The sequence below is a fragment of the Cavia porcellus genome, unplaced genomic scaffold (genome assembly GCF_034190915.1).
Source record: "Cavia porcellus strain 051 isolate PalLab524CR breed Dunkin Hartley unplaced genomic scaffold, mCavPor4.1 scaffold_1, whole genome shotgun sequence".
Lineage (NCBI taxonomy): Eukaryota > Metazoa > Chordata > Mammalia > Rodentia > Caviidae > Cavia > Cavia porcellus.
In genome coordinates this window covers 35,426,560-35,454,445 of record NW_026947484.1, presented here as the reverse complement: position 1 = coordinate 35,454,445, position 27,886 = coordinate 35,426,560, and the positions used below count along the sequence as shown (strand labels likewise).

Genomic DNA, 27,886 nt, shown 5'->3' with positions numbered 1-27,886 from the left:
TAGATATTTGCAACAGCTTTATTCATAATAGCCAAAATTTGAAAATAACCAAAACACCATTAGGGGTATGGTAATATGTAACCTTTTGCATATTCAGGCAATAGATTATTATTTGACCCTAAAAATCAGCTATCAAGCCATGAAAAAAACAAGGAAGAAATTAAACACATTTTACACAGTGAAAGCCAATGTGAAAATACTATACATTGTATGAGTTCAATTATTTTGAAAACTGTAAAACTATGGAGACAATAAAAAGATTTCTGGTTGCCAAGGATTTAGGAAAGAGAAAGATGAACAGGGAGATCGCACAGGATTCCTAGAAACTACTCTGCATGATACCATAATGGTGGATTTGTGTTATTATACAACATATTATATATTTTTTTAATTTTATTTAAGGGGAAAAAGAAAAAAAACAGAAAAAGGGTACAAGTTATACAGAATTTCAGAAAAAATAAACAGTAGGAAATCACTAGTTAATAGATTACATATTGTCATCATAGAAATAGTTGTTCAAGTTACAAAATTAAGACATATAAAGTGGACATTCAAACAGTGAGAATGCAAACAGTTCTGTTCAATGATCCAACAAAACTCAGTAATATGGTTATCTATCTTATACACTTAAATATAAATGCAGTTATGTCCTTTAGAGCACTTTCTTTTCCTCTCTTTTGTACAATGACAATTACGCATTTTGGGTTTTATTACTCCCAAAGTTCTTATTACTTTTTTTTGAAGAGAGTAAAACCAAATGTGATATAACAGAACAGAGTCAGTCAAATCAAAAGGGTAGACATAATAATGTAAAAACATAATACAAGGTGATCAACAATGGTTACCATAATGCCTCCCGCTATCTCAAAAAGAATTGCCTATATCATCAGTTATAATAAAATTGAACAAAACAGTAAAAAACAAAGCCAATAAAACCAAAACATTGGAGACATTAGAGGACTTCATAAGAAGATAATAATCAACCAGAATGGGCATCATAATGAATCTTATTGTCTTCACAGTTGTTGCCTACACTTTTGAACTTGGTACTATCAAGCAAAACAGAATAGAGGAAAATCAGTCAAAATAAGATGGTGAGAGCAATACAGGGTTTCAAATCAAGTTAATAGGAAATCAAAATGGGTTACTATAATATATCCTGCTATTTTTTCTTTTTCCCTTAAGTAAAAGGATAAAAATGAAAACATAAATAATAAAAAAGGAGATTGAGATAAAAAAAAGGGCATAACAACCAAACAGCGCAGGTCAAAACATAACCATTTAAGCAAGATAGTGTTTCACCACAAGATATCCCAACATAAAAGTAGTTACCATAGTGTCTCTTTCCTTGAAATCTTTGAGTATAACTTCTTATACTGTAGCATCAAACATATCAAGACAATGTAAAACCGTTCAAGAGAATGACAGTATTACAGGGTATTTAGAATCAACTAACAGAAAATGAACAATGGTTTCTGTATAATCTCCTTGTCTGTAAAAGTTTTTGTTTATATTATCACATATAATAAAATCCAATAAGATACAACCTGTTTAGACCAATGGAGACAGAAGAAGAAAAGCTTGATGAGACTTCAAAACAAGATGATACTAAATCAGTATTACCTATTAAGACGTCATTTTCTCCAAAATAGCTGTTCCTATCATCCAATCTTCTCTGCCTCTTTTCTGTTGAGCTCTTTTTCTGTCATTAGTTGTCAGTTTGTCTTCTTCATTTTGCTTTCTGCTCCATTCATTGTGGCTTCTCTGCAACTGTTTCTGGAATCTTGGTATTTTTCTTTTTTAGAATGTCCTGCAGTATTCTCTGTAGAGTTGAATTGGTGGTTGCAAATTCCCCTAGTTCCTCTTTATCCTGGAAGCATTTTGTTTCTCCATTAATTCCTACGGACAGTTGTGCAGGATATATCAATCTTGGCTGGAGGTTATTATCTTTCAAAGCTTGAATTATTTTGCGCCATGCTCTTCATGATTTGATAGTTTGTGGTGAGAAGTCTGCTGTAATTCTGATGGGTGTTCCCTTGTAAGTGATCTGTTTCTTGTCTCTGATGGCTTTTAATATTCTGTTCTTATATTGGGTTTCTGGAATTTTGATTATTATATGCCTGAGTGTAGCTCTGTTTGGGTTGTAGGTGGCTGGGGTCCTATATGCCTCATACATCTGAGTATCTTTACCTTTTGCTAAATTAGGGAAATTCTCCTGGATTATTTCTGTAAATACCTTTTGTAGTTCATTTGTTTGTGTGCCTACTTCTTCTTTTATGTTCTTACGTTATAGATCCTCTTATCATCTTCTAGCCTTTGTATTATTGCTGTTTGTTTCCTTGCTATTTTTAAGAAGTTTTTCATTTCATGCTTCTACCTTACAAATCTGTCCTCCAGTTCAGATAATCTATCCTTGGTTTCTTTCAAGCTGTTATGCCAGCTTTCAATAGAGTTTTTAGTTTCCTGGTAATCTCTTTGAACTTGCTTCACCTATTCTATGTTTTCTCTATTTTCTCCATCAAACAATTCTCCCCTTTTTTTCTGTTCTTCCATTCCACCATCTGTTTTTTCTTGGGTGGTGCTTAGCATTTCTCTCACTATTCTACTTATATCTTGCTTTATTTCGTTAAATACTTCACTTTTGAACTTGTCTATGAGGCTCCAGAGATATCGCTTTATGTCTATTGGTGCCGTGTCTGATATTGCATGTTTTTTGTCCTCATTCTCCTTTGCATTTACCTTTCCTGGATCAGTGTTGTCAGGATTGGGGACTGAGGACCCTTTCTTATTGCTCCCTCTTCCCATACTTTTTGTTCCTTCCACACAAGCATATACAGGAGGCCCAGTTTTTTTTCTCTTTGTCTGTTACAGTTTGTTTGAATCAGCCGGCTAGGTGTTCCCACCCACTGCAGTGTACTAGGGAGACAAAGACCTGGGTAGCCTCTGCTGGGCCTGCCCCTCCAGGTCAACCTACTGAAGGCTTCACTGCTAGGGTGCACTGCCTGGCGCAGGGACCTGATTTGGGCTAGCCTACTGAATCTTAGTCCGCGGCGTCACCCAGGCCAAGCACTCCCCACCAATCCTGCTTGAGGGGAATATGTGACTAAAGTCACTGCAGCATACTGTTCCAGCGAGTCTACCGGGTCCCAGAATGTCCTTTGTTGGAGCCTCCTAGTCTATGGAAGGGTCCCCGTTCCTCTCACTCACCACAGGTCAATGTAGGACTCCCCACCAGTTCCTTCAACTCTGTTCGGTTTGCCGATTCCTGCTCTCAGAGTTTTCGCACGTCTCTCTCCCTGCTGTGCCGATTCAGACGCAGCTGCAGCAGCAGGAAATTCAAATCACAGCTTCCAGAAGTGCAAGTTCCAACTTCAGCACTGAGATTTTATCTGTTCCTGTTATAGACCAGGATTGCATTTCCAGTTGGTTTCTCTCAGCTTACTTTGTTCTCGGGTTGGCAGGGTATATCTCCCCATGTTTAGGACTCCTCACACCGCATCATTCCTGGATTCTAAATTGGCAATCTCAGAGAGCCTCCATGGCTGCTGTTATCTGTCCACCATGTTCTCCCGGAAGTGACATTTATATTTTAAATAATACCAAGAGTGAGCTAAAATTTAAACTGTGGACACAGACTGATAATGATGTGTTAATGTATAGTATGTTCACTGATTGTAAAAAAAACTTTCCTGTGAGGGATATATTGATAGTGTAGGAGACTTCTGAGGGACAAGTACAAGGACAATAGACAGAAATTGTACTTTTAGCCCAATTTTGTTGTGAACTTGAAACTGCTGTAAAAAAAAAAGTTCATTTAAAACAAAACATTGTAGATTCATTGTGAATCAATGTATAATTCATTTTATTAGACAAAAGCCATACCTACAAATTTTTTCACACTAAGTCCTTGAGCAGCCTGTAGGAGCGCTGAGGAGCAATGACATAAATTCCTAGAGGATCTTCCATTTAGTGGAAAAGATCTACGGTACAAGGTATGGCACCGCCTTAAATATTCAAAGGGACTATTGTCTTGGTAAAGCAAGACACTAAATTTTCTGAGGACTTAAGAGATTTACAATCACTTTGCTGGCTTCCTAGTAAATAATGTTTTCCTGACAATGCCTTAGATTTGATCTTCTTCCATAACCCATTTCTTAATTTTAGAATTATCTACCATGTGGGGGAACGGGAAAGAGAAAGTTTTATTTTCAAACTCAACAAGTTCTGGCTCCTTTATATTTAACAATTCTTTCTTTAGCTTGTATCTCCCTAGCTTATTTCAGCATGAGCTGCAAGAAGCCAGACTATACCTTCATTTTTCTACCCAGAAATATTCTTATCATGCAATTCATTATAAGCATTTCTACTTTCCACATCACTTTAGTGGAAATGTCACTAAATCTTCTGTTTTAACGGAGGAAGTGCCAGCTCTTCTCTAGCTCCCAATGACATTTCCCGTTTGCATTAAATCCTCTTTGACAGCCTCAAGGGCTAGCAGCCTCCCCCAGGCTCATCAAGATCCTCTCGCTTCTTGCCCAATTTCCAGTCCTGTCGAACCAATACCCATCAGTCAGTGCTATGTTTTCAGATCTCTGTTACACAGTGTCCCACTTCCAGTTATCTTAGTTTCCATGACTGTATAACAAACTCTCCAAAATTTTAATGGTTTGATAATAACTCTTTGGGTTAAGAATCTGCAATTTGGAAAGAGCTTGGTGAAGATACCTCAGCACTGTTTCCCCCAGTATCAACTGGGGACTCTAAGGCTGAAGACTGCCACATGTTTGCTGGCTGATTCTGGTTTTTAATTGAGGCCTTAACTGGCCTGCACTGTCTTCTTCATAAGGTCTGAGCTTCCTCACAACTTCCTACAAACCTTGGGAGATCTGCAGTGTAACTTCTTCAGCATTCAACTCACTGAGAAACTCAACATAAATGCAAATTCAAGGGAAGGGAAATGGATTTAAACTCCTAATGCAGGAATTGACAAAATACTAGATCAGGATGGGCCAGAAATACTGTGTAGCCCTTCCTACTAAACCCAATCTACTAAAGAAATAAAGATGCAGTCTCCCAGAGTGGCGGGATTACAGGACTGTGCTACCATGCCTAACAAGATGGCTATCTTAATTTTAAAACTAGAAAGAAATAATTTATAAGCATAAAGGCATACTCAATTTTTATTAATAGAAAATTTTATTGGCCTGTGAAGAAGTTTAATTGAGAACTTCGATTTGATATCTTATACTTACTTCAAAAGAAGGTTGATCACAAGAACCATTCCCCAAATGTATAGTAATTAGAGAAGTTTTTTATGTCTATATTTCCCAGTTCATATTACCTGTATGATATGAGTTCTTCATGCAGCAGAGAATTTCTGGAGGCAAGAGCAGAATCAGGTTTTAAAAATGACAATTTTTTGTTGTTTAAAAGAGAAAAACAGAAAAGAAAAACAAAAGGCAAAAGCAGCAAACAACAACAAACCCAAAACAATAACAATATAGGCTTTCAAGATGACAGGAATTTAACAATGGCTGTTATATTGCATATTGTTATCTTCAAAAAATTGCTTAGATTATCAGATAGACATGCAAAATTGATCTGATCACATGAGTATTAACTGTTCTTTTCCAAGAACAGGATTAGTAGTATAGTCATCTTAGCTATCTTATGTATATATACAAATTTATATCTTTCCTTTTCCCTTCCTTCTTTCCTTTCTTCTATCCCAATTACTTTTCCCCTTTGAAAATAACAATCTTTGATATACCAAATAGTTAGCTAGGATCCTACATGTCTATAAAGTAATGACCAATTTCCAGTGCCAATTAAATATGAAAAAAGGGGAGAAGAGTTCCTGTTTGCCTGTTAATTTAACCCATTTTGTTTAATATTATGTATGTTTTTATTAAAAACTAAAATGTCTGTACACTAAAAATCTCAAATTATCCTTAAAATCATTTATTAACTATTATTTGTTTTACATTAACATAGTAAAACATTTTAGAAGTAGCAATTTTTAAAATTTTATCTACACCATGACCAAATGATTAATATTCATTGCAAAGAAAAGGAATTTCTTGTTTGGAGAAATGACTTGAACTTCTCAAAATACATTATTTTAGGGTTTCTCTACAATCAGATACTCTTTATAGGCTATTTTAATTTATTTCAAATTTTTATTAGTACATGTTTGCAGTACAAAATGATTACATTCATCGTGAGGAGTTGGTAGCCATACATAACACGTCTTAATTCATTTTATGTCTCTACAGATATTCTTTCAGTTACATGAAGTTGGTAGTTTGTTACAATTGACCACATAATTCAAGTAATGTGTACTGTATAAGCATAAAAATACTTCACTTCCAGTTTTCCTCATTACTGTTTCTTATTTTCATTTCAAATGTAGTATTATAAAGCAGTTGCTTTCACTATGCTTACAGATTCTGTGAGTTGAGCATTCAAATAAAGAGTCCAACAGGATGGCTTGTCTCTGTTCTACAGCACCTGGCACCTGGTGGGAAGAGCTGAAAGCTAAAGGTGACTGAGAAGCTGGGGGGAGCCATCACCTGAAAGTTCACTCATTGACATTCTGAAGATCACGTGGCCCTCAGCGGCCCGCAGCAGGTCTCTGAGCTGTGACTCTCTTGCACAGCCTCTCCACAGGCTGCTTGGCCCTCTTCATACCAGGGTGCTGGGATTCCACAAGGAAAGCACCAAAAGCAGAACGTACATCACCTTTTATGATTTAGGCTTGGAAATGACATAGTGTTACTTCTGCCATACTCACTCTCCCACCAGACACCAAGGAAGGGGGAAAAGCTCAGACCACATATTCACAGTCATATACACAGCAAGAAAACCAGGTGAGATAGGATTGCTGTACTATGCTGTTCATTTTGGAAAACAATATATTTATTAATTAAACTAGTAACTACAGGTTGACTATTCCCTATCTGAAATGTTTTGGAACAGAGGTATTTCAGATTTTTGGGGTGTTTTGGTTTGGTTTTTTTTAATTCTGGAACACTTTAAAGACTTTACTAGTTGAGCATCTCTGATGCAAAATTTCAAAGTCTGAAATGTTAGGGTTCTTTTGTTGTTGTTGTTGTTTGATTGTTTTGTCTTTTTCCTTTTCATCGGTACCGGGGATCGAACTCACGACTGCCTGGTTGCAAGGCAGGCGCTTATGCTGCTGAGCTAAATCCCCAGCCCCAAAATGTTAGTTTTTTTCATTGCAGCATTTTTCATTGCAGATATTTTATTGAGGATGATCTATCTGTAATATGCTAAGTATTGATTGTGTAAGATGACTTACGTTCATATTAAATGAGTAACAGTTGATTAGAGAACAATTAAAAGTAAGATTTATAAAAAGCAACAGATGAACTCAGATGATCATATTAACAGTGGCTGAAAAGGGCTATTTGGATGATAGCTATTCTTTTTTTAACATGTTAAATAAAACTTAGTTTCCGGGAGAACATGGCGGACAGATAGCAGCAGCTACGGAGGCTCTCTGAAAGACTCGGCTTAGAATTCAGGAATGGTGCAGAATAAGGAGTCATAAGCAGGTGGAGATATGCTCTGCTGACCCAGGAACGAACTGGGCTGAGAGAAACCAATTTGGAACGCACTCCTGGTGCTAGAACAGGAACAGAGGGGCCTCAGTGTGGAGGCTGGAGCCCGCACCATTGGAAGCCGCGATTTGGGTTTCCCACCGCGCGGCGGCTGCGTCTACATCAGCTCAGCAAGGAGAGAGACGCGTGGAAGCTCTGAGTACGGGAATCGGCGAACGGAGTTGAAAACAGGACGGGCGGGGAGCCGTGCACTGACTTGCGGGAGGTGAGTGAGAGAAACTGACGCTCTCCCACAGTTTAATGAGACTCCAGCGGAAGACATTCTGGGACTGAGCAGACTTGCAGGAGCGGGGCGCTGCAGCGACTTCAGCCACGTATCCCCCTCTCAAGCGGGATTGGTGAGAAATGCCTAGCCTACGTGACGCTGCTGGCGGAGACCCAGTAGGCTGGCACAACCCAGATCCCAGAGCCTCAGGGTGGCCTGGAGGGGCGGGCACCGCGTAGGCTGCCTGGTCTACAATTTCCTGGTGTGCTGCGGTGGGCGGGAACACCTAGCCGGTGCAATTCGATCAGGCTGTGGCTGACAGGGAGGGAAGCTGGGCCTCCTATATAAGCTTGCATATATAAGGAACAAAGAATATGGGAAGAGGCAGCAACAAGAAAGGCTCCTTGGCCCCCAATCCTGAGAAATAGGCAACAGCGGACACTGTACCAATAGACATAAAGCGCCATCTAAAGAGCCTCATAGATCAGTTCAGGAATGAAGTTATTAATGACCTGAAGCTAGAAATAAGCAGAATAGTTAGAGAAATGCTAAGCACCACCCAAGAAAAAACAGATGGTAGAATGGAAGAACAGAAAAGAGGGGAGAATTGTTTGATGGAGAAAATAGAGAAAGCATAGAATACGTGAAGCAGGTTCAAAGAGACTACCAGGAAACTAAAAACTCTATCAAAAACTGGCATAACAGTTTGAAAGAAACTAAGGACAGACTATCTAAACTGGAGGGCAGATTAGTAATATAGAAGCATGAAATGAAAAACTTCTTAAAAGTAACAAAGAAACAAACAGCAATAATACAAAGACTAGAAGATGATAAAAGGATCCATAACTTAAGAATTAAGAACATAAAAGAAGTAGGGACGCAAACAAATGAGCTACAAAAGCTACTCACAGAAATAATCCAGGAGAATTTTCCTAATTTAGCAAAAGGTAAAGATACTCAGATGTATGAGGCATACAGGACCCCAGCCACCTACAACCCAAACAGAGCAACACCCAGGCATATAATAATAAAAATTCCAGAAATTCAATACAAGAACAGAATATTAAAAGCTGTCAGAGACAAGAAACAGATCACTTACAAGGGAACACCCATCAGAATTACAGCAGACTTCTCACCACAAACCATCAAATCATGAAGAGCATGGGGGGAAATAATTCAAGCTTTGAAAGATAATAATCTCCAGCCAAGATTGATATATCCTGCACAACTATCCCTGGAAATTGATGGAAAAACAAGCTGCTTCCAGGATAAAGAGGAATTAGGGGAATTTGCAACCACCAATTCAACTCTACACAGAATACTGCAGGATATTCTAAGAAAAATACAAAGAATCCAGAAATAGTGGCAGAGAGGCCACAATGAATGGAGTAGAAAACAAAATGAAGAAGACAAACTGACAACTAATGACAGAAAAAGAGCTCAACAGAAAAGAGGCAGAGAAGATTGGATGATAGAACAGCTATTTTGGGGAAAATGACGTCTTAAGAGGTAATACTGAGTTAGTATTATCTTGTTTTGAAGTCTCATCAAGCTTTTGTTCTTCTGTCTCCATTGGTCTAAACAGGTTGTATCTTATTGGATTTTATTATGTATGATAGTATAAGCAAAAACTTTTAAAGACAAGGAGATTATACAGAAACCATTGTTAATTTTCTGTTAGTTGATTCTAAATACCCTATAATGCTGTCATTCTCTTAAATGGTTTTACATTGTTTTGATATATTTGATGCTACAGTATATGAAGTTATACTCAAAGATTTCAAGGAAAGAGACAATATGGTAACTACTTTTATGTCAGGATTATCTTGTGGTGAAACACTATTCTGCTTAAATGGTTATGTTTTGATCTGTGCTGTTTTGCTGTTATTCCCTCTTATCTCAATCTCCACTTCATTATTTACTTTTTTATTTTTATCCTTTTAATTAAGGGAAAAATAAATAAAAAATAGCAGGATATATTATAGTAACCCACTTTGACTTTCCATTATCTTGATTTAAAGCCCTGTATTACTCTCACCATCTTCCTTTTGACTGATGTTCCCCTATTCTGTTTTGCTTGACAGTACCAGGTTCGAAAGTTTAGGCAACAGCTGTGAAGATAGTGAGATTCATTATGACGCCCATTCTCGTTGACTTTTATCTACTTTTAAAGACCTATAATGTCTCCAACATTTTGGTTTTGTTGGTTTTGTTCTTTACTGTTTTGTTCAATTTTATTATAATTGATGATATAAGCAATTCTATTAGAGATAGCGGGAGGCATTATGGTAACCATTATTGATCACCTTGTATTATGCTTTTACATTATCTATTATGTCCACCCTTTTGATTTGATTGACTCTGTTCTGTTAGGTCACATTTGGTTTTACTCCCTTCCAAAAAAGTAATAAGAACTGTGGGAGCAACAAAACCCAAAATGTGTAATTGTCATTGTACAAAAGAGAGGAAAAGAAAGTGCTCTAAACGATATAACTGCATGTATATTTAAGTGTATAAGATAGAAAATGATATCACTGAGTTTTATTGGATCATTGAACAGAACTGTTTGCAGTCTCACTGTTGGAATGTCCAGTTTACAAGCTTTAATTTTGTGACTTGAACAATTATTTCTAAGATGACAATATGTAATCCATTAACTAGTGGTTTCCTATTGTTTATTTTTTTCTGTAAATCTGTATAACTTGTACCCTTTCTCTGCTTTTTTTTCCTCCTTAAATAAAATTTTAAAAATAAATAAATAAATAAAACTTAGCCACTATTTCTAGTAAAAACTTAAAGAAACACAGGCCCACAGGGAAATGATACAAGCATGATAAAGTCTGTTCATCAATGCATACCACAAATATCTTACTGAACAATGATGCACTAAACCATTTCAATAAAGAATCAGAATAAGAAGCCTGCTTTTGCCACTAGTCACTGAGGTAAGCACCACAAAGCAGCCACATTACATTTTGTTGATTTGTTTTTGAATCTTTTGCATTACAGTGCTTGACACACAAGAAATGCAAAGGTCTTCAATAACTTTTTGTGGAATTGTTTTACACATATAACAATTTGACTAAGAAAATGAAGTAATTCTTATAAATATTTAAAAAGAAGTTGCTAGTGATATGATTATGTGCCAGTAAAATAGAAAAAGTGCCAATAAAAAATTCTGATTCAATAAAAGAATTTTGGAAGATGATTCCACTAAATCTATTTATAAAATCAAGAATTTTTTTAATATTTGCAATAGGTATATCAAAGAGGAAAAGGCAAAAATTGTTCCTCATACAAGATAACAAAAAATTGTAACAAGCATCATAATAAACTTAAGAGAAACACAAAGCCTGCATGAAAAAACTACAAAATCTAAGATACAAACTAAAAACTGAATATTGGAAAGACATAAATTACAAATCCTCCCAAAACCAATGTGTATCATTGTGTTTAATTATCAAAATAATTCTAAAGTTCATTTTTAATGTTTTCTCTGGTTTCTTTTTATTAATATGTTTATCACACATAATATTTACATTTACCTTGGGAAATTGGTACATATGTGTATCTCATTTAATTATTTTTGCTTTTCCTTCCCCTCCCTGGCCCTCATCTTCTCCCATCCCTAGAACCCCTTTTTATCTCCACAAATTTTATCTCCATGATTTCTACCACCTTGTACTTTACATTTGTATTTCTCATATAAGAGAAACTATGTGCTATTTAACCTCTTGTGTCTGGCTTACTTCACTTAGCATTATGGTCTTAGGATGAATTGATTTTCCTACAAATGACCTGAATTCAGTCTTCTTCATACCCATTCATTTACCTATGTAAATGAATAAGCCACTATAAGCCACTTCTAAGATTCAGTATTATGAATTGTGATGCAACATACATGAGAAAGCATATGAAGAGGTTTACCTGGGTTACATGGAATCTCTGTTATTTAGTTTTTTGAGGAACCTCTGTACGAATTTCTACAATAGTTGTACTAGTTTACATCCTCACTAGCAATGTAGCAGCATTTCTTCTTCTCTACAACCTTGCCAGTATTTGTTGTAATTTGGTTTCTTGATAACTTTTTTTGAGGTTCAGAGGGAATCTTGGTGCTATTTTGATTTGCATTTCTTTAATGGCCAAAAATGCCAACACTTGTTCATGTACTTATTGACCATTTATACTTCTTTTCAGGAACATCTGTCCATTTCAATTGGGAAGGGTCTATTTTTTTAAGTTCTTTATATGTTCTAGATATTGGCCCTCTGATGAGAGTCTGGCAAAACTTTTTCTCTATGTTGTCTCTTCACTTTGTTGGTTGTTCCCTTTGCTGTATGGAAGCTTTTTTAATTTGGTATGATCACATTTGTTGATTCTTGGTATTATTTCTTGTGCACCTGGGATTCTGTTCAGAAAGTCTTGGCCTATGCTTGTGTACTCAAGAATTTTATTTATCTGAGCTTCCAGCAGATTCAGTGTTTCTGACTTAATACTGAGCTCTTTGATCCACTCTGAGTGTACTTTGGTACTAGATGAGAGACATAAGCCTATATTCATTCTGTATTTGGATAACAGTTTTCTAGGCACTATTTATTAAAGAGATCCCTTTTCTCCAGGGTATGTTTTCTACCCTTTTGTCAAAGATCAGATCACTTAACATGCCTGGGGTTATTTCTCTATCTTCAGTTTTGTTCCACTGACACATATGTCTGTTTGGTGTCTGTACCATGCTGTTTTTACCAGGACATTTGTAACATAACTTTAAATCTGCGATTCTAATGCCTCTTGCTTTGCTCTTGTTGACAAGGTTGCTTTGGTTCCTCTGGGTCCTTTTCTGGTTCCATATAAAGTTTAAAATTGTTTTTTCAAGTTCTGTGAAGAATGCTGTTGGCCTTTTGCTTACAAATACATTAAATCTACATATTATTCTTGGTAATATGGCCATTTTGACAACACTGCTTCTGCTATCCAGGAAGAAGGGAGGTCTTACCATTTTCTAACATTCTCTTCAGTGTCTTTATTCAGAGTGCTGTAATTTTTATTACAGAGGTCTTTTACTTTCTTTGCTAGGTTAATACCTAGGTATTTAAATTTTTGAAGCTACCATAAGTGAGATTGTTTTGTTTTCTTTTCTTTTCTTTTTGAGACAAGGTTTCCCTATGTAGTTCAGGATGGCCTTGAACTCACTTTGTAGCCCCAGCTGGCTTCAGTGATCCTCTTGCCTTAGACTACCCAAGTGCTGAGATTACAGGCATGCACCACCACGCCCAGTGAGTGGGATTATTTGTTTCTTTCTCAATAGGTTCATCATCAGTATACTGGAATGCTATTGATTTTTGTGCATTGGTTTTTGTGTGCTGCCACTCTGTTCAAGGTAGCAGAAAAACAAGAACAATCCAAATGCAAAACTAGTAGAAGGAAAGAAATTATGAAAATCAAAGCATAAACTGATAGAATTGAGACTAAAAATTACCCAAAAAAAACCCAATAAATCAAAAAGTTGGATGTTCGAAAGGATAAACAAAATTGATAAACTCCAACTGGCCAAACTTACCAAAAGAAAGAAAAACAACTCTAGGAATACTATTTAAAATGAAAAAGGTGACAACACAACTACTAAGATCTAATGGATTACAGGAAACTATTCTTAAAAACTTATTTTCCAATAAATTAAAGAACATAAAAGAAATGCATAAATTTATAGACATATATCAGTTACCAAAACTGAACCAAAAAAATTCTAAATAGATCAGTAACAGGCAATAAAATAGAGGTAGTCATAACAACCTTAGCAATGAAAAAAAGCTCAAGACCTGATGCACTGGCCACAGAATTTTACCAGCACTTCCCAAACTCTTCCACAAAACTAAAAGGGAAGAAACATGGCCAAACTCACTCCTAGAAGTTAGTATTACTGTAACACAAAAACCAGGCCAGGAATTAATAAAAAGAAAAGAACAGACTAATTTCCTTAAGGAACACAGGAAAAAACCCTCAACAAGACATGTGCTGACAGCATGCAGCAAATCATACACTATGACCAAGCCAGCTTCATTCCAAGGATGCAAGAATGGTTCAACATATGACAATCAATAAATGTAATATATCGCATAAACAGAATAAGGACAAAAATCACATGACTGCCTCACTAGATGCATAAAAAGCCTTCAATAAGATTCAACACCCATTCATGACTTAAAAAAAAACCTGATGAAAAAAGATCTTATCTCAATTTGATAAGAGTCATTCATGACAAACCCACTACCAATATCATACTAAACAACAACCAAAAAAAGATGAAAATATTTCCTCTAAAGTCAGGAACAAAACAAAGATGTCCCCTCTCCCTGCCTCTACTCAATATAGTACTCAAAACTTTAACCAGAGAAATCAGGGAAGAAAAAAGAAATAAAAGGGATACACTGTCCTCATTTATAGATTATACAACCCTTTACATAGAAAATTTAAAAAAAAACATTGGAAGACTCTTAGAACTAATAAATTCAGCAACATAGCAGAATACCGCATTTTTAAATTTATACAGGAGGAAATGCCTAAGAATAGTCCCGAAAGGTATGTGTAAGAGTAGAGGGACAAGTCTAACAAACACTTAAAGCCTCTACAATCAAATCAACATGATATTGGTACTGGGTAATATAAATATCATTAGAAGAGAGTACAGGCCAGGTGTTGTGGTTCATGCCTGTAATCTCAGCACTTGGGAGGCTGAGGCAGGAGTATCACTGTGAGTTCGAGGCCAGCCTGGGCTCTGTAGTGGGTTCAAGCCCAGCTTTCTAGTGTTTAGAAAGACTGTTTCTCTACAGACTGACTCTGAGAAGTAGAACTAGAGTTCTGATCACTGTAGAAGATAAAGCATTAAAAGTCTTAGTATGCACCATAAACCTCATTTAGCTTAGTACTGGGGGAAAAGGACACATATAAAAATGTGGTGAATTTTAAAACAGATGAGATAAGGAGGAGTGAAAGAAGAATGTACAAAATGAAATAGAACCACAGATGTTAAAAAAATAAATCTCTGAGATAAAAAGATAAAACTACTTGGACAAAAGTAGATTTAAGTTGGTTAGAAAGCAAGAAAGTGGGGCCTAGGATTTAGTCAGCAGCATAAGTACCTGCTTGGAGAGCGTGCAGTCTTGGGTTCGATCCCCAGTACCAAAAAAAAAAAAAAGAAAGAAAGAAAGAAAGAGCATACTCTAAGTAAAAGGAATAAAAATTTACCATAACCATAGGAAGGAAATATTGCAAAAGGAAAGCTCATGCAACATAAATATTCCAGCGTAATGGGGAAAAGGTATGTATAAAATTATGCTATGAACAACCAAGGAAACCCTAGAACTTTTGGAGGCACAGACTAAACAGATGGAGTAAGGGATTCCCAAAGGTTTACTCTTTTCTACAGGACCATCGGGTCTCATAGTTTTAAATCTTATTTGTATGTTGATCTTCCTAAACTTCAATCTAGCAGACTCACATGCACTTAAGCAGCCTTGCTCTTCCTGCATACCCAGCAGCCATCAAAAACCGTAGCACACCTGAAGCTGGATTCCTCAAAGCCCCCGCCACACCTGCTTCTCTCCACACTACCACTCTCTGTCAGTTAGTGGCAATTCTACTCTTTCCACTGCTCAGGCCAAAAATCTTAAGTCATCCTTGGATCTGCCTTTTCCCCTTGCAACTCACTATCAATCTATCAAAAATTTCTGTCAGTTCTACTCCAAATATATCCCAAGCCAAGTTCTCCCACTACTCCCACTGCTATCACTGAAGCCTGAGCCACCATCCTCAATCCTGGATTTGTGTCAGAGTTCCTAACTGATCTGCCTGCCCTCTCTTTCCTTTCAGTACAGCTGCCATAGCAATTCTGTTAATGTCAATCAGAATACGTCACTTGTATGCTCAAATCCTCCAACGACTAACCATCACATGCAGAAGGAAAACTCAAGTATGACACACAAGATCCTATTCAATCAGTACCCTCCCACTCCATACCTTACTCCTTACCGCACATCTATGCTTCCTACTGCCCATCTTCTGTTCACTCTGCTCCTTCCCGATATTCCAACATGTCAGGCACGCTTGTACCTGGGTCCTCTGCACTGGCTTCTCCCTTTACCTGACACCTTCTACCCCAAGATACTCGCTTTCTGCTTCACATGCTTCAAGTTTTTACTCACATGCCACCTGGACAGAAAGCCTTCCTGAACACCTTACCCATATGTCAGTCTTTCATCTTTGAAAGCTCTTATTCCACTACTTCAATTTTCATACCTAACATGAGATATACAAATATATAGATATACAGACATAGGTACAGATGTGTATATACTAATTTAGGATTCTTCCACCACACTATGAGTCTATGATGAGTAATGTCTTACTGGTTTCTGAAATACCCTAGATTACAAACCACCAGAGCGTGTAAATTTTTGTTTTTGTGCATAAGTATATCTTTAGTGTGTTGAGAGTCCTTGGCACATAATAAGCAGTCAACATTGCATAATTAATGGAAGGACCTCAAAATGCTGTGTAAACTACATTAGCATAAAAAGACATTCTACTATGAAAACCATACTCTCAAAAACATTTATTGAGTACCAACTATGATGTAAGGTTTTATGGGCATATAATGATGAAAAGGCAATGGTCAGGAGGAGTCAGTGTCTGTAGTCCAAAATAAATGTTCATAACATTCATGTAAGAATTATGAAGAAAGTGCTCCAAGTACTTAAGAGACGATTCTTTTGACTGGAGAATACTGCAGTAGCCGAGGTATCAAGTAATCAGGCCAGCTATAATTTGAATCTATTTGAATCTAAAATTTGAATAAAAAATGTCAAATGGCTCGTGTGCAGAAGTTGGATTTTGGAAGGTGACTGGATCATGAAAGTGCTAGCTTCATTAATAGATTAATCCATGTGTATTAGTCAGCTTTCTGATCTCTGAGGCACAATACCTGATATCCACAATGTAAAGGAGGAAATGTTTAATGTGAACCAGTTTCAGTCCATGGTCAGCTGGCTCCAAGGCAGCAGAAACATCCTAGTGAAAGGTGTGGTGGGGCAAAGCCATTTACTTCACTACAGTTACGAAGCAGAGCAGGTGGGGCTGAGGATTTAGCTCAGCGGCATAAGCACCTGCCTTGCAAGCAGGCAGTCGTGAGTTCGATCCCTGGTACCAATAAAAAGGAAAAAGACAAAAAAAAAAAAAATAGAATAGGAAGCAGAGCAGGTGAACAGTGAGAGAACAAAGAGGAACCATATACATTACCCAAGACTACACCTCCATGACCTACCCAGACACACAGAGGAACATGCTTTACTAACCTGCCAGATATTTCTTTTTTTGTTTGTTTGTTTGTTTTTTGTCTTTTTCATTTTTATCGGTACCGGGGATCAAACTCACAACCACCTGCTTGCAAGGCAGGTACTTATGTCTCTGAGCTAAATCCTCAGCCCCCCTGCCAGATATTTCTTAATCCAAGGAAACCAACATATAGGATTAATGGTCAAAATCAACCCATTGTTAACCTCACACTCAAATATCTTCTAAATCATATTTAATCTCAATAAAGACAATAGCAAGTTCGTAATTCCACATAACATCATAAGCAGCCAGCCCCTGTATATCACAGCTGCAGTAGTCTCTTGGTGCCTGATTGCCTGAGCACAGTGAAATGAGTCCTGGGAAGCCAATTTCCTAGTAATTTCTTCTCAAGAAAGTATCCCAGGTACACTATTCTCAAAAAGAAAGATTAATTCTTTTGTACCTTTGAGCTTATGATGAGTAGGGTCTTAATGATTTTGAAATATTGGTAAGTCATCTTTCTTTTCATTGCTATACAAAGTAGTTGTTTTCTTTTAAATGGTGCTAATCTTATTAGCACCCACATTTGACCCCAATTTTACACATGGTTCCTTATGTGTCAGAATCTTAATTTTTCACATTCTTCTGCTCCTTCTTTTGCCTCCTATTCCCATTATAAATGTAGCAACCATGCCACAGCCTGAATTTTGGACTGTCTTCAAATTTTATCCACCAGATTAATTAGCCCACTGCCTTCTCAATCTGTCAACATCTCAGGACGTGGGCAGAATGCAGACAATTCTTCTGCCAGAGTATAACACACACAGCTTCTAGTCCAACTGCCAATGGAGTTGTTATTCTCAGTGAAAACTTCCTGAGCCTGACTTTTACTATTTGCTTTCCTATCAGCACTCTGGTCTTTTGAACTCTAACCAGAATTCACAATCAGGCTCTGCTTACTCCATTCTAAAGCTTCTGTAGCCTACATGTCAAAACCTTTCCAAATCCTTCCTACAAACCAGATCCAAGTGCTTCTAAGCCACATGATCAGGTACAGTCATAGCAACAACCCCATTCCTGGTAACAACTTTCTATGTTAATCAACTTTCCTGTTTCTGAGACACAATATCCAACAACCATAATTTAAATGAGGAAATATTTAATCTAACTAAATTTCAGTCCATGGTGAGCTGGCTCCAGGAAAGAAACATCAGGGCAGAATGATGTAATGGAAGAAAGCTACTTAGCTATTACTATCCAGCAATCAGGACAGAGGAACAGTGCCAGAAAGGAATGAAGAAAAGACCATATATAGTACCCAAGACTACACTTCCATGAGCCACCTAGACACACCCTAGGAACATGCTTTTAATCTGCTAGAGACTTCTAATCCAACAAAGTCACATATCAGTATTAACAACAACTCCACTGAGAGTCCCAATTTGATAACACTAGTGGAGACAAGGGAAACCTAGGAGGTGAAATGTAGCTCAAGGGTGTGGGCCACGGAGTCATGATCTTGTTGGTGCTAATTCCTAATTCCTGATTCTTCCACTTTACGTTTCGTGGCCCCTATGAGGTAAGAAGCTTTTCTCCACCATTCTCTTCCCCCATGATGTACTGCCTCACCACTGGCCCAGAAATAAGGGGAGTCAGCCAACCTAGAATTGAAATTTCTAAAAATATGAGCCAAAATCACGCTTCTCTCCTTAAAATTGTTTCTCTCAAGTATTTTTCCCCAAGCAGTGGAAAGGTGACTAGCACAGGGTCCTACAATAGATACACTGCAGAAAATATGAAAAGATGTTAGCCACTAGATAAGTACTTTTAGGGGTAATTACCTATGCTTGAAGGAAGAAAAGTTACTGTCCCTGTAACTGTTAAAATTCCTTCAAATTGTTTGTTGTTGTTATTGTTTCAGACAAAGACCTTTCAGAGAAAACTGAAGGAAATCTACTTAATTCCAGTCAAGGTTGGCCAGCCCCTCTTCCAGAGGACAGAGTAAACTTTCTATGTCTCTTTGTTAAAGAAGTAACACTTTGAAAATTATACCCAGTACTCTCTTTATTTGCCGCAAGAAATAAATCTTTGTTTAGTCTTTTATCTCCTAGTTGTGCTTATCAGCTTTGCCCTGACCAGTAAGTGCATGTTCAAAGGGGCAGATGTTAGGATAATGCATAACATGTGAAACTTAGGTAATGACAAAAATGTGCCATTGTCAAAGAGTGGGAGGATCTAAGCACGTAGATCAGTGGTAGAGTGTCATGGCCTAGGTTCAACTCGCAGTACCAATAAATAAGAAGCTGACTTACAGTACATTAAAAAAAATGATTAAGTCCAACAATAAATGTGTTTTGTTTAAGGTATCAACAGACAACATATGAGAAAATTCCAGGTCACAGTTCTAGATTCAGAATTTAATTCAAAGTCAAGAAATACAAACCAGAAGGATTTTTTTCTTCCCACTGAGAGATAACTGAAATGAAAAAGATGAGGTATCTAAGCGAAAGAATAATAGAACTCAGCAAAAGGATAATGTAACTCAGCAGCACAGAACCTGCCTGGCAAATGCAAGGTCCTAAGTTTGCCTCCCAGTTTCAAAAAAAAAGGAAAAGCCATGTGAAATAAATGGACAGGTCAGGGGACGAAAGAGGTTGAAACGAACATGACAAAGAAAAAGAAGTTGGAGAAGACAAATACACAATCAGGACACTTCAAAATATATTGATCTATAAAAAATTTTACTAAGATTTTTAAAATAACCAAGCTACCACATACTTTCATCTTTAATAATTTTGAAAAAAGTTCATTTATGTACTCAAAAATCTCAGACAATAAAAAAGCAATATTTCAGTTCAATTTTTATTCAAGATCATGAGGCTGGTATAGATATTTTCTTGTCACCTCTCAAACAAAAATACAGTACTATTGCACATTTAATTGGCGTTTGGATGAGAGATAAAGAATATGATGCAACAAGATTCTGTCACCCAGGAAACCAACTAATAGCATGGAAAACTGTGCAATCGTATTTTTGTTATTTTATGGAAAAAGGTAAAACAAAATTTCGTAACAATAGGAGAATAACAGTAGTTAAATAAATTACATGTTATCTTTAAAGTTGCTGAGGGTACAAGACACAGACATAAAAATTCTCCAATTAATATCAGCACAAACCTTCCTTTTTAAAGAACTAAGAGACACTAATAGTAAAACTGACTTGTGTAACCTTAGTCATAACAATGCTCAACATCTGGGCCAGTTCCACAATATAAAAAATAATGAAAGAATAGCCTTTTGCAATAGTAACAAGTGAGACAAGATAATACAGAAATAGATAAGTTTTAAATTAGTTCAGAGGAGAGGGAAAAGGTGTATTTATTGTTTAATGGATACAGTTTCAGTTTAGGAAGATGAGAGAGGGAGATGGTGGTAATGGTTTTAAAACAACATAACTACACTGAAAGCCACCAAATGCTATAATAGCATGGTTAAAATGGTAACTTTTGTAATGTATCTATTTTACCATAATAATACAATAGCCGGTGCAATTCATATTTTATAAACTAAATGCTAAATCTGTAGAAATGTTTATACCATTTTTGTAGTCTCAGGTCTCTGAATTCATGACTAAAATTCAATGAAGAGGAAAAAGACTGATATTAACAAAGGAAAACAGGATAACAGATTTTTTTCATTTAAATAATTTTGTCAATTATTCTTCCTTGATTTATATTTTATCTTAATTTGATTGCACAGTAAATGTAGAATAAATTCAGGAAAGATATATTAGTGAACCAGCTATCTAATTTTAAGGGCTAATTTTTAAATGCTTCCAATTCAAACATTAATTTTTTAAATATATTTACTACTAGTAGTCCTAAAGAAAATGAACTATAAACAGGATATGAAGTCTTCATTGTGCCATAGCTCAAGTGGTAACAAAGTAAGCAAGAAACGCTCACGTTATCTGGTACCAGGTAAGTTATCATTAATTTGACTGGACATATTTTTCCTGGTTACTATAGAACACAGTAACATATTTCTCCTCCTTTTGTAGTCCAAAACTTAGTCCTTCCTTCCCCAAAGGACCCAGTGCTCTGCAGACACCCAAACACTATCCCCCTTTCAAGTACAGCTCTCTTTATTTTGAAGTTTGTTTTGTTTTGTTTTGTTTTGTTTTTGAGGCAGGTTCTCTCTATGTAGTGCAGGCTGGCCTTGAGCTCAAAGTGACCAGCCTTTCAAGGAGTAAGTACATCAGGGCTTGCTTCAGTCAAAGGGTAATCAGTATGCACTCAGCATAAACTCCCCACTATTCCAGATACTGTAGGGAAATCAAATAGGTATATAGTATTTCCTTCAGGAAATCTATGCTGTGTGGGAAGGCATACCAACAAATGTGAAACGACAATAAATAATACAGGTAAGTAAGCTTTGCTGATGATCACAGGAAAAATGAAATCTAGAGTAGTCAAGACAGCCCACTTGAAAAAAAAAGTGAAATTCAAATTCAGTATTTATTTTTAAATAGAACTTGAAAGGTTGCTCTAGTATAAATTACTGGACATTACGGCGGTGGTCTAACATGGCAGAAGCCCAAAATGATGACCACTTTCTCCTTCCCCTTCAGCCCTGATTACCACTTCCTGTTTCCTATCCTGTACCTGCAGAGAAAATTCCAGTCAGTTCCTTGGCCGTCATCAGTGCCTGCCCCAAGAGCTGCTTCCAGTCAGAGGTCATAAAACCTCCCTCCATGTTTGTTTCCTGCGCTCCTCTCCACGTCCTCAATAAAGGCCATTTTTTTCTTTCCTTTTGCTTCTCTATTGTGCCAGAAAACCCTAACAGGACTCAGGTCTGAAAAGCATAGTAAACTTGGAACTATACAGATAACATGTACAGAAGCACTGAAGCCAGAACAAACATGACTTGTTGATAACACAGTAAGGAACAAATGCGGGTAGGGTGTGGAAAGCAAGGACAAATTTAAACAGGAAAGCATAATCCGAGGAAGAATCACCCAAAGTTTTTAACTAAAGAAATACCATGACAGAATAAGGTAAGACAGTCGTGCCATTAAAACTGCAAAGAGTATGAATTCTTGAGTTTCAGGGATTATATGTCAAACATTTTTACATTTCCTGCAGAGAACTGCTCCGCCTACGGAGAGAAAATTCATCTTGTTCAAACAGCACATGTTTTTAAAAATTAAAATTCTTCTAGAGGTACTACTCAAAGATATTTTATATTCACTTCACCTAGCCCCCTGAAGCTTAAAATTTAAAAAAATATATAGATACTTTATCTATATAATAACGAAAAGAACTCAGCTAGGAAATAGATGATTATCTGAACAGAACTCCAGTGGCACAGAATTAATACTGAGAATCAACAAATGGGATCAGATCAAATTAAAAAGATTCTACATAACAAAGGAAGTAACTCACAGAGTAGAGAGACAAATTACAGAATGGGGGAAAATTGTGAATTATTCTTCAGAAAACTAAGATCTATAATATATAAAGAACTCAAAAAATTAAGCTGCCCCTCTCAAATAAAAGACCCAACCAGAAAATGGGCAAATGAAATAAACACTTTGCAGAAGAAGTACAGATGGCCAAAGATATTTTAAAATGTTCAACATTGCTGGCCATTAAAGGAATGAAAATTAAAACAACAGTGAGATATTATTCTACAAAAGATGGCTATCATGAAGCAACCAAATAATCACTAATGATGGCACGACCGCAGGGAAAAAGAACACTTATCACATAGCTTCTCTTATAAGAAATCCAAAATATAAATAAAGAGCAAAACAAAAGATAGATAACAAGAAGCAAGGAAATCTTTTTTTAAATGGGAAGTAGAAAAAGAGATGGAGTTGAGGAAGGGAAGGTAAAAGGGATGAAAAAGACAACTGAAAAAAAAAAAATGGAAATAGAGCATTTGCAAATGCGAAGGGGACCAAGATTTGGAGGGAGCAGAGCACGATGGAAAGGAAAGGGGATAAAGAAAGAATTAAGATACGTTATATACATGTATAATTCTCTACAAAAAATGCAGTCATTATGTACTGCAAACATTTACTAGTAAAAAATGAAAAAAGAGAAATTCTGCAAAAGGGTGAGGGGTAAGGAGAAAAAGATCATCACTGGCTATCAAAAGACCTCAAAACTTTCTTAAAGGCAAAAACTAGGCAGGGACATACTGACTACAGAAGCAGAATATAACCATAGGAAGAAGTTGTGCCTGGGACGAAAGCTGACCTGCCCACTAGACCCTAAAACAGTGATGGCGAACCTTTTAGAGAGGAGAGCCTGAACTGGAACCAAAACCCACTCATTTATCGCTAAATGCTAGCACTGCAACTAAAGCTGAATACCGAGGTTTTATTTTAGAAAAAAGAAAACTCATACATGACCATCTTTTGTCTAAAAAGAAAAACAACATTTGGGTCATAGGTTTGCTACCACTGCTTTAGAGAGATTCTAGGCTAGGAGACATCTGAAGAACTATCCCTAAAGAAAACAAGGAAAAGAGAGCTAAGAACAGAGCTCATTAAATATTTGAATACCTAAAGACTGCACCTATCAAATATTCTCCCTTCTTCCATCTTCACCCACAGCAATATGCAGAGCCCAGTACTGACTGGTTACCAAAAATAATAACAAGAGGAGAACCCTCCTTTGTGGCAAAGATGGGCAACTGTCAAGCAAAATTCAACCCTTCCATAGCACAGATTTGTTCCTAAAAAGTAAGTGCCTAGTCAGAACCTTCGCTTCTCAGACAGGACCATGTGTCTAGTTTTAGCCAGTGCAGTGTACATAGCAGTGATGTATCACTTCCTTGCCAAAGCAATTAAAAATGTCTTTCTCCCTTCCCTTCTCCTCCTCCCATTAGAAGACAGAAAATCACAGGGCAGCTTAAAGGCAAACAGAACTAGCAGACAGAAAAAACTTGAACCACTAAATCCACCACGCCAAGGGAAAACCGCTTGCTGAGAATACCTTAATTGGACTATCAAAGGAGTAAAAAAAAAAAGTTTTATTAGGTCATTGAAATTTTCAGACTTATTTGTTATAGCAACTAATAGCTTTCTTAATTATAATTCTCCCTTTGAAAAGAAGGAAAGGAGGAAAGGAAAAACATCACCAATAAAATTAACTTTATACTATGGCTTTCTAGGCCCAGAAATAAACCTTCCTTTGTGCCATGTGGCACACTGGAAGCGTGGGGATCACACAAGAGAAAGCCCAAAGAGCCCAACCCATGATTGGGGGGGACATCAAGATAGAAGCCAAAACACTGCTTGAGAAAAATAAGAGACCATGTTACCTTAAGAAGATTCTAGTAAGAGCTTCTCATATGATTTGATACATGCATATGATGTCCTTAAACCTCCCAATTCAATCTGGAAAAACAGAAAATCACTTCACAGCTTATATTAAATTAAGCAACAAAAGGAACCCAATCCTAATGATTACTTGGAGGCTGTGTCTCTCCAGTATTAGTCTTATGAGACCACTGTGGTATACTGTCTATAATGTAAGTTGTATAACTCCAGCCAAGGTAATTAAAATTAGCCAATTACTGAATTCCAACTAGAAGTCAGGGAATCTCATTGCATGAATCAACTGCAAGACTGAGCCAGGGCACAAGCACCTGCCTGGCAAACACCGAGACACCGAGTTTGATTTCTGGTACCAAAAAAAAGATACCAATATTGGGTTTTTAATGTATGACTAGCAACAAAATGACATTTACAGATATCTATCCTCTTGAATAAAAGGCAAAAAAAGAGAAAAAATCAGTAATGCTACAAAATAGGAATTCAAGTAAAACTTTTTTTTTTCTCCTTAACTCTGAAAGGAATGGATGAAAAATAGCCCTGATATGAACTGAAAATGGCAGGATAAGCTAGTGGGCCTGTAAAGAGGAACAAAAAGCAGTCCTGGCACAAAGCTTGAGAATTCCACTAAGGAATCTATGCTGTGTGTGGTGGTGCACACCTGTAATCTCAGCACTTACAAGGCTGAGGCAGGAGGATCACTGTGAGTTCAAAGCCAGCCTGGGCTACATGGTGAGTTCAAGGGCAACTTGCACTACATAGTGAGACTCTGTCCAAAAAAACTTTTTAAATTCATGATCTTTTTCTTGGAGGGGGGTCTGTTTGCTTGTTCTGGGTTTTGTTGGTTGTTGGGTTTTTTTGTGTGTTTTTGTTATTGTTGCTGTGTTTTTGAGACAGGGTCTCGCCATGTAGTACAGGCTAGCCTTAAAATGGCTTATGTACCCCAAACTGGCCTTGAACTCACAGCAACCCTCTTGCCTCAGCTTTCAGAGTGTTTGGATTATATACATGTACCTCCATGCCTGGCCAGGAATTTTTAATCTTCTGCCCTGAAGTCTAAATAAATCTCGCTGTGTTATGCCCATAGAGTATTTTCAAAATGAATGAACTACCCTGGGAAGCAAAGCAAGCACCTCTCCTCCCTGGCAATAAGTGGTGGTCTAGCAGACTGCGGCCCTTCAGTGGGAGAACCAGCAGCACTCCTGAGATCCACACCATGTTGGAACTTAGGATGCTGTGAAACCAAACAACCAGCCCGCCTCCCTGCTAAGCAATAGTGAACCTACTGATACACGGCCTAGAGTCAAATATCCCACTTCCCCTACCCTCCTTCTTCTCTCCCCCCATTATCAAACGGGAACCAGAAATCTGAGCGTCTCCTTGGAGGTTGACCATAGCAAATAAGGGGACTTCCTTCTACCATCTCTTTGAAGGCAAATATTTTTATTACTGTTTTGCTCTTTTCTGATTAATGGTACTGCTCTATTCAATATTGTTTTGCTAAGTTCTATAGTGTTCTATATTTCATCTCATTTTGATATATGTGATTGGAAGAACAACTATTATAAAGATAACAAAACATACTGTGATATCTATTACTGTTTTCCTGGTAACCTGCTGTGAATTTCTGTACCAATTTCACTGTACGATCTTAGTTGGCTTTATTCTGTCTTGTTCTGTTGTATACTTTCAAAATAAAATTTTAAAAAATGAACTGGCAACAAAAAGAGTGTTTACCTTTTTATTTAAAAAAAATCAAGATTTTTGCTTCTCTTAAAGAATTAGGAAATGTGGGGAAAAAATTTATTTTCCCACTCAAGGAAAGCGTCATCCTCTGGGAAACCACAGTCGCCCTCACTCTCTATCACATCACACAGGACCCAGCTCTCCCATTTCTCTGTCTGACCGGCTTTGGGCAACCGCTGTGGCCCTTCCTATTTACAAACCAAGTTGTGAGCAGGCATTAGGGTACACTCCGGTGTACACAACAGCAACCTGCTGCACCAGGATCAAAACATCGATGCCCTGATCCACTGTCTTGCAGTTACCCATGCAGACCTCGCCTACCTAAAGACAAGTTCCCTGCAATCCTGACTTCTTTTTCCTGTAATACCATCCTACCAGGAACCGCTCCAATCCATCAACAAGGATGGCAAGCAAGGACTCCGTTTCCCAGATGTGTCCTCCCAGGAGTCCCCTGTGCCTCTAGGTAAATTTATGGAGCCACGCTGAGAGATAACTGGAAAGGAGCTATGTCATCTCTACCTGCCAACAGCAGCTGAAACCTAGGACTTCCTTAGGAAAAAAAGAAAACAAAAAACTTTTTTTTAGAAATGTTTGAATTTAAGCAGATCTCATGTCTACTGGTAGCCCTAAGCATCATTTCAGGATGCAGCTAAAATAAAATCTGTCATTTTTTTGTTATAAAACTTTTGCAAGTGATTCAGTTTAATAAAGGTTATATTTAGCCCAAAACAAGTTGCCCAACTTAAGCAATAATGCAGAGGAAACTATGGAGAAGATATATTTAATATCCCAATTACCTAACTGGAAAAAGCACTAAACTTAGCATGTTTTAAAAAGAGGAATGAGAATACTGAATGCTAACTTCTCCTCCAGAAAAAGACATTAATAAGAATTTTAAATGCATTAACAAAAATGTAACTATAGTAAAAAGCATCATAAGTATACCAAGAAAAACAGAACAAACTATTGACTATCAACTGTCAGGCAAACTGAAACACAAAACACATATTTACCTTGACATTCCTATCCACCACTTGTTGCCTGGGTTTCAAATCCAAATCAGCATGGTGGTTGCTATAGTGACAAGCCACTTTTGGAACGTACAGTTTAGTAGTACTAGGTACTTAAGAGCTTCATAATGCCAGTACCTCCTCCTACACTTTGAATCATAGCTCAGACTTTATAATTTCATAAAATGTAATTTCATTCTGTCCTTTGTAAATCAATTTTGTTATTTTAGGAGGAGACATAACTGTCAAAAGAAATAATCTAATTTACCCACCATACTAAACAGTCAAAAATCATTTAATTAATTAATAATAAAGATGTTGGTTTGATAAGAGGCAAATTTTGTCACCGTTGGAATTTGCTTTTTTATTAGTGTAACAGAGATAACATATTAATGTCTTTGCTCATTTTAATAGTATTCTTATCATCTTTCATCTACTATGAAAATGCAAATTTAAATATAACATTAAAAAGCAGAATTAGCCAGTGTGGTGGCACATGCCTGTAATTCCAGCATCCTAAAGGCTGAGACAGGAAGACTGCCATGAGTTTGAGGACAGCCTGGGCTACATAATGAGTTCAAGGCCAGCCTGGACTACAAAGAGACCCTGC

General features: G+C 37.0%; 1 long non-coding RNA gene across 1 annotated transcript in view; it reads right to left on the bottom strand.

Moving 5' to 3' along the window:
* LOC134475686 (uncharacterized) overlaps positions 1 to 27,886 on the bottom strand; it is a 31,303-nt gene continuing 3,417 nt past the window's right edge. Inside the window, exon 2 of the long non-coding RNA XR_010046867.1 lies at positions 1 to 27,886. This is a non-coding gene — a long non-coding RNA (uncharacterized LOC134475686).